The 7,049-nt window shown below is 34.5% G+C and overlaps 1 protein-coding gene across 1 annotated transcript in view; it reads right to left on the bottom strand.

Moving 5' to 3' along the window:
- The window catches only part of LOC128012039 (3-oxoacyl-[acyl-carrier-protein] synthase, mitochondrial-like), a 48,803-nt gene that overhangs the window by 19,542 nt on the left and 22,212 nt on the right, over positions 1-7,049 (bottom strand). The window lies entirely within an intron of this gene.

The following is a 7,049-nucleotide window of genomic DNA, read 5'->3' as shown; positions in this document are numbered from 1 at the left end:
CCACAAGCTCTGTTGCGTGTGTCTGCTCAGTCACAATCTTTAGGGTAAATCTGGGTGGGCTCCCCATGTGACTGCTATCACCTGGAATAATCTCTATTTCAGCCACTTTCCTTGAGAAAAAGAAAGAGATCAATCGTAATGTAAGCAAGAAGGCATAGGCCAAATGTGCAGCAGAGATGCTCAATCCTGTTCCTGGAGAACTGCACCTTCCTGCAAATATATCTGGACCAACTAATTAAGATCTTCAAGAACACTTCATAATTACAAGATGGGATGGATCAAGACTACTGACCTTTGCTGGAAATAAGATCCCAGGAACAGGAACAAGCGCTCTTGATGTACATGGGATTGATATTATGTTTATGGTAAACATATCTGTGTCTGTGTGTGTGTGTGTGTACACTTGTACAGCTATCTTTGTGAGGACTAGTTTTAGTTTTAGACCATCGGAGTAAAGAAAAAATTGTTAAGCGAGGACATTTTGACCAGTCCTCATTTTCTGAGACCCCTTTAAAAGACTTGTTTAAATGTCAAGAGTTTGTTTTAGGGGTCCGTTAATAATTGGGTAAAGGTTAGGATTAGGGTAAGGGTTCGGGTGAGACACTTAGTTCTGATGGGTAGATTAAGGGAAAAAAGCTAGAGATTGCATTGTGTCAAAATGCTTGTCCTCACAAAGATAGCTATACAGAGTTGCGTGCGTGTGTGTGTGTGTGTGTGTGTGTGTGTGTGTGTGTGTGTGTGTAAGGCACAGTGTGTGTGTGCTTTAGTACTCTGTGGGATTCTGTTTGTGATGTCGTCTTATGAGCCAACAGACAGCAAAGATAACAAGCAGGAGGAGCAGCAGCAACACCACAAACACGATGAAGACATCAGAGTTCAGCCACCGTGACAGGGAATCTCCTGATTCCATCCCTACATGGAGAAACACAAGCTCGTGAACTATTTTGAGAAATATACCTACATATGCTCAGTGAACCATATGGAATAGGCTACATACTGAACAATAACTGTAAACAGCAGCCTATAACTATAAATGTTTCATTATAAATCGCTACTTGTTTGATGTTTAACGCCGCAAAATCTCCTTATGAAACAAATTTCTACTGCAGTGTTACTTATTGCGCGGCTCACCCAGACTTAATTCGTGGCTCGTATGGTAGTAAATAACACGATAAGAGCATGCAGCAAATACAGATATTTTATAAAATCATTAAAAACAAGCGCTACAACATAACACAATATAAAACTCACACCGTGTCTACAGCGGACACGACGATTTTAATCAATATTCTGTCTACACAGGATGCGACGCAGCGCGATGCACGCAACACGTAAACTGATGCCTCGTTTTATGACGAACTGTACTGACACAATGTTCAAATTATTTGCAACGGTCGCTTTGTCGCGTCCAGTGTAGATTTTTAACACGGCGCAGTAACAACTGTCGCATCAGGCGTAGACATGGTCAGAAAGTCTGCTCTAAATTACACTTAATTTATATGAAAATAATGAAAACATTTTTTTTATAAAAAAAAATGGAAATATAGACTAGAAAATATATTTAATCTTACACAGCCCTTACGTCCATGACATCACAATCTTTCCATCTCTTAAACGCTGAATGTCTTGGATGGTTAGATACATGGTTAGATACAACGTAGAAAACATAATTTGAGGTTTATCAGCATTAAGGTAACCCTGCTTTTTTTTGTAATTAAGGGAACTCATCTCGTCTGAGTTAGCCTATTTGACTGGTAAATAACCCCTTTGATAATTTGCGATAAAAGTGGCTCTCTCGTTGACTTTGTCCTAAAAGTGAGGCTTATTAAAGATAAATAAAAATAAAAATAGTGAAGCTAGTAAATTATAAAGTTATAGCCTACCTGAGTGTCACGGCCGGCTCGCAAACCGTGACAAAGAAGGTGACAAACACGTTGGATATTGCTCAAATGACTGGTTCTGTTGGTCTGTTTCTGTTGCTAGTTATGTTTACGTTTTGTTGTTGTTTTGTAACTTGCGACAGCTGTCCAACACTTCAAAACATAACAGGAGGGGCGCTAGAACCCGGAAAAAATATGCGCAAAATCTAATGTTTAAAGGATCATGATGTTGTTAAAAATAGGTGTAATGAAATGTGTTTAGATTTAAGCTTCAAGAAACACATTATCTTCTACATACTGTACATGATTGTTTCTCCTGTATGCCCTGCCTTTCTGAAACACGCTGTTTTTTACAAAGCTCATTGTTCTGAAAAGCAAGGTGTGCTCTGATTGGCCAGGTATCCAGTGCGTTGTGATTGGCCGAGTGCCTACAGACTGTGAGTCAGAACAGCCGTCATTGTAGTCTTCTCTCCCAGGATCAGCAAACAGTCCTCCCTAAAATGTGCTGCACACATCTGAAAATTGGGTTTGAATTGTTCTGGAACAGTGTTGTAGATACAACTTAACCACTACTTTCTAGCTGTGTCCTTTTTTGGAAGGCTGAACAAAGTATTTTCACTTTTACAATGAAACAATGTTTCCACAAAATGACACCAGCACCAACAGCAAGAATCAAAGTTACACCTTCTATCTTTGCATAAAGATTTGGGTGGCGTTATGAAAATCTTCCCATGTCATGACGTAGACATGTGGGGGTGATTAGAATGAGTCGTTTTAGGAGGGCGTGGATGAGTCTAAACTTTTATTAAGATTATCTGGTAACACTTTAAAATAATGGTCCGTTGTTAATAAGGCTACGCAAGAAGTAATAGGTAGTACTACATTAACACTTAACTTAATACTATTAACTAATATAGAAGCAAGATTAACTAAGCAGTAAGTAATAGCTCATTTAGGACATAGGTAGTTCCTTATTAGGTATTTGATAATTACTAAAGAAAAATATCGTCATTGAGAACTACTTTGGAACTATGGCCAACTAATGAACAGCTACGTCTATAAAGTGAACAATTAGCTTCTTTATGGAAACGTATATATATAATATATATATATATATATATATATATATATATATATATATATATATAGCCTATCCATATGATATATTTAATGAGCTCCACTAAGTTCAATGTCTCCAACTCTAATAACTTTAACGTTAGTGATATTATGCTGGGGAGGGCTTCTCTTTAGGAAGTGACAATAAATAATGATGTTCTCTTGTCAAAACACATTTGCATCCTTCATGAAAACATTGACTGCATTTATAGTGTTAAGCACAAAACAACATCTTCCAGATTACAATGTGTCTGGGTAGAATATCACTAGTTCCTCACAGAAATATTTGGCTGTACAGTATGTGTCAGATAATTTTATTGTAAATTATTTGTGAAATCCATGACTCATTGCTCGAGTGTTCAACATGATCTCATGAGAATACGTGTGTATTTTTACGTTAAATGTGGTTCTATCACACGTATATTTACATACGTTTTCATGCACATAGAAACGTACAATTTATACGTATTTATAGCAGTAAAACGTACAAATACGTTTTTATTCAATTTATTGAAAGCAGTTTACTCGTCTATTTAATAGGAAATAACATTTCTGTGCATGCTGCAAACCATAGATACACACAAAAAGCACAGCATACAATTACAAATCACATCCATTTTATTTGTTTGCTTTACTGCATATCTTTAGAATCCAGATGTTTGCAAGGAACATATCCGAATTCAGCCCTTTATCAATGGAGCTTCATATTCATTCTCAACAGCGCCCGTCACAGTCAAAGCTGAGCTCGCGCTCGTTATGATTCGAATTTGAAAATAGCGCCAGTGCGCCACGTTACGACATGGTTTACGGCACTGATATCGAACGTTCATTGGTCCTCATCCAATTCGTCACAGATTGCGACATGTTGTGTTTCAGTTTATGACATTTGACTACTGTGTGCCAGTGCGCCTTCACGGAGAGAAGACAGATACATAATTTCATGGATTAATAAATTAAATTCTGCTCTGTACCCTATAAAAACTATTACCTCCATATAGAGGACTGCGACTGGAACTCATTATCATTTGAACTACTTTTGGTACCACTTTTGATATTTTCCCAAAAAATAAATGATTAACGTTACGTTTGTTTGTTTGTTATTTGTTTATTTATAACAGTAACGTTATGTAGTTTTAAGAAATGTTGTCTTTAAAATAAAAAATCTTTCACTTTAGAGTGAAATCTTTCACTTTAAAATAATGGTCCAGATCACTATTAGTTCATGCGGACTGACAAGGTAACACTTGAGTAATTAGTCAGGAGTTAACATGTTTTTCACTTTAAAATAATGGGCCAGATCACTAGTAGTTCCTGCGGACTGACAAGGTAACGCTTGAGTAATTAGTCAGGAGTTAACATGTTTTTCACTTTAAAATAATGGTCCAGATCACTAGTAGTTCCTGCGGACTGACAAGGTAACGCTTGAGTAATTAGTCAGGAGTTAACATGTTTTTCACTTTAAAATAATGGACCAGATCACTAGTAGTTCCTGCGGACTGACAAGGTAACACTTGAGTAATGAGTCATGGATTTCACAAGTAATTTACAATAAAATTATCTGACACATACTGTACAGCCATATATTTCTGTGAGGAACTAGTGATATTCTACCAGACATTGTAATCTGGAAGATGTTGTTTTGTGCTTAACACTATAAATGCAGTCAATGTTTTCATGAAGGATGCAAAGATGTTTTGACAAGAGAACATCATTATTTATTGTCACTTCCTAAAGAGAAGCCCTCCCCAGCATAATATCACTAACGTTAAAGTTATTAGAGTTGGAGACATTGAACTTAATGGAGCTAATAAAATATATAATTTGGATAGGCTATATATATATATATATATATATATATATATATATATATATATATATATATATATATATATATATATACGTTTCCATAAAGAAGCTAATTTTTCACTTTATAGACGTAGCTGTTCATTAGTTGGCCATAGTTCCAAAGTAGTTCTCAATGACGATATTTTTCTTTAGTAATTATCAAATAACTAATAAGGAACTACCTATGTCCTAAATGAGCTATTACTTACTGCTTAGTTAATCTTGCTTCTATATTAGTTAATAGTATTAAGTTAAGTGTTAATGTAGTACTACCTATTACTTCCTGCGTAGCTACTTATTATCAACGGACCATTATTTTAAAGTGTTACCTTATCTCTTTGGGTTTGAGACTCTAATCCTTGTAATTTAAGCGACCTTATCTATTCACAAACAGCTTGTAACACTCCAAACAGTAAAGTAAACTTGGAATCACCTAAATGATCTGAATTTATTAAATACCCAAAGATCTGTCTGATTCCACTTGCTTTAAAACCAAATCATTAAGTGTTCTTGAAACAAGAAAAAGACAATGGGAAATTATAGTTTTTTTTAAACAATAAAACCATTTTGAAGGGAGACAACTTCTTATCTGTGTAACTTCTAGTGACAATACAGTTATTCTGTCTAATTATGAGTTTTGCCTTGCACAGTTGAGGCATTTAACATTATACATGAGGTTATACAGGAACAGCAAAACAAACAAACAAACAAACAAAACATTGTGAATTCAAGTTGAATGTAAGTAAAATTTAGACTGTATGAACTAAATGTATACATTCATATTTTAAAATAACATAAAATAAACATATAACATATAATAAGATAATAAAAAAACAAGACAAAAAATTTATATTTGCTCTCTGGGAGCTGAACTTTGTTCCAAGGAGCTATTTGTTTTACAGCTCAAATTCAAACATCCTAGCCATTGATGGCATGGACTTATCTGGATCGTTTTGAACTACTGGAGTTAGGAGGACAAGTGCTACTAGAGAAGAAAGTGGCAATAGTAATGATGATTAAGACAAAAAAGAAGCCAAATTAATTAGATTAAGACAAGCTCTAAAAAGCTGTGCAGGGATGCACTCTCCTGTCACACACAAATCCTTTGACCTGTATCAACATCAGCTATGGTGATGTCACAGTCATGATGTTCGTCATCCTGAGGCACAACCAGAAGAATTCACAAGAATGTGAAATGATACATATATAATAATAATGCATTTACTGATTTTAAATAATACAATTCCTAGTGGGAAAAAGCTCATTAAATATTTCAATGTTATTATTTCTCAAATACTTTTTTATCTGAATTGAACTCATAATTGAAGATCTTTACATAGTAATTGAACTGAACCAAATTAACACTGAACTTCATGTCCTCAACTGAACAATGACACTATTGTTTTTGCTGTTGGTGTTGGTGTAGTTTAGAGCTGCTACAGCTATATTGATCTCTGTTTGATCCATCTGATGAGGCTCTTGGGACCGAAAATTGCTTTCCACTGATTCTAGACATAAACAAGTCCTGCCCATGCACATACATTTATAATAAAATAAAATAAATCTCATTTAATTAATATAAATGGAAATAAATTTAATAAAATTTTAACCATTTAGCCAAGTAAGACATGTTCCTGAATCAAACTTATTGTCAAAAATATAGACTTAACCCTATCTCTACACCTAAACCTAACGTTGCCCATAATTTATTCCTAAAATCACTGGGAAATAATAGCTGATTAACAAGGGTGTAGAAGCACGTAACTCTGATTGTAAGCCTAAAACAGATATTTTCTGAAAAGTTATACCTCAATTCTAATTGGTTGATTGAAATGTTGTTCCAGGATCAACAAGGATGTTGTACTTGGTGAAATCAAGCTCAAACTCTATGTCCAAATTACTTTGAAAATGAAGATAATTACCAATATATGAGGTAAAAATTACCCCACATTCAATATATGAACCAGTTGATTAAATGTGCAACCCACTCTCATAATCATCTTTATAAACTCATCATCATCTTTGTAAACTAATAATGTAATTACTTTTTAACTCTGTTTACTCTCACACACAGTAACAGTGCATACTTTATTATTGCATGTTGCAATTTTAAATATTATATTAGATTATATTATTTATATTTGAAAGTATTTTTTTAATATTCCTGTGTACTGTTGTTGTTGTTTTTTTATCTATAATGTTTTCGTA

Source organism: Carassius gibelio, chromosome B23, assembly GCF_023724105.1.
Source record: "Carassius gibelio isolate Cgi1373 ecotype wild population from Czech Republic chromosome B23, carGib1.2-hapl.c, whole genome shotgun sequence".
Classification (NCBI taxonomy): domain Eukaryota; kingdom Metazoa; phylum Chordata; class Actinopteri; order Cypriniformes; family Cyprinidae; genus Carassius; species Carassius gibelio.
This window is presented reverse-complemented; position numbering and strand designations above follow the sequence as displayed.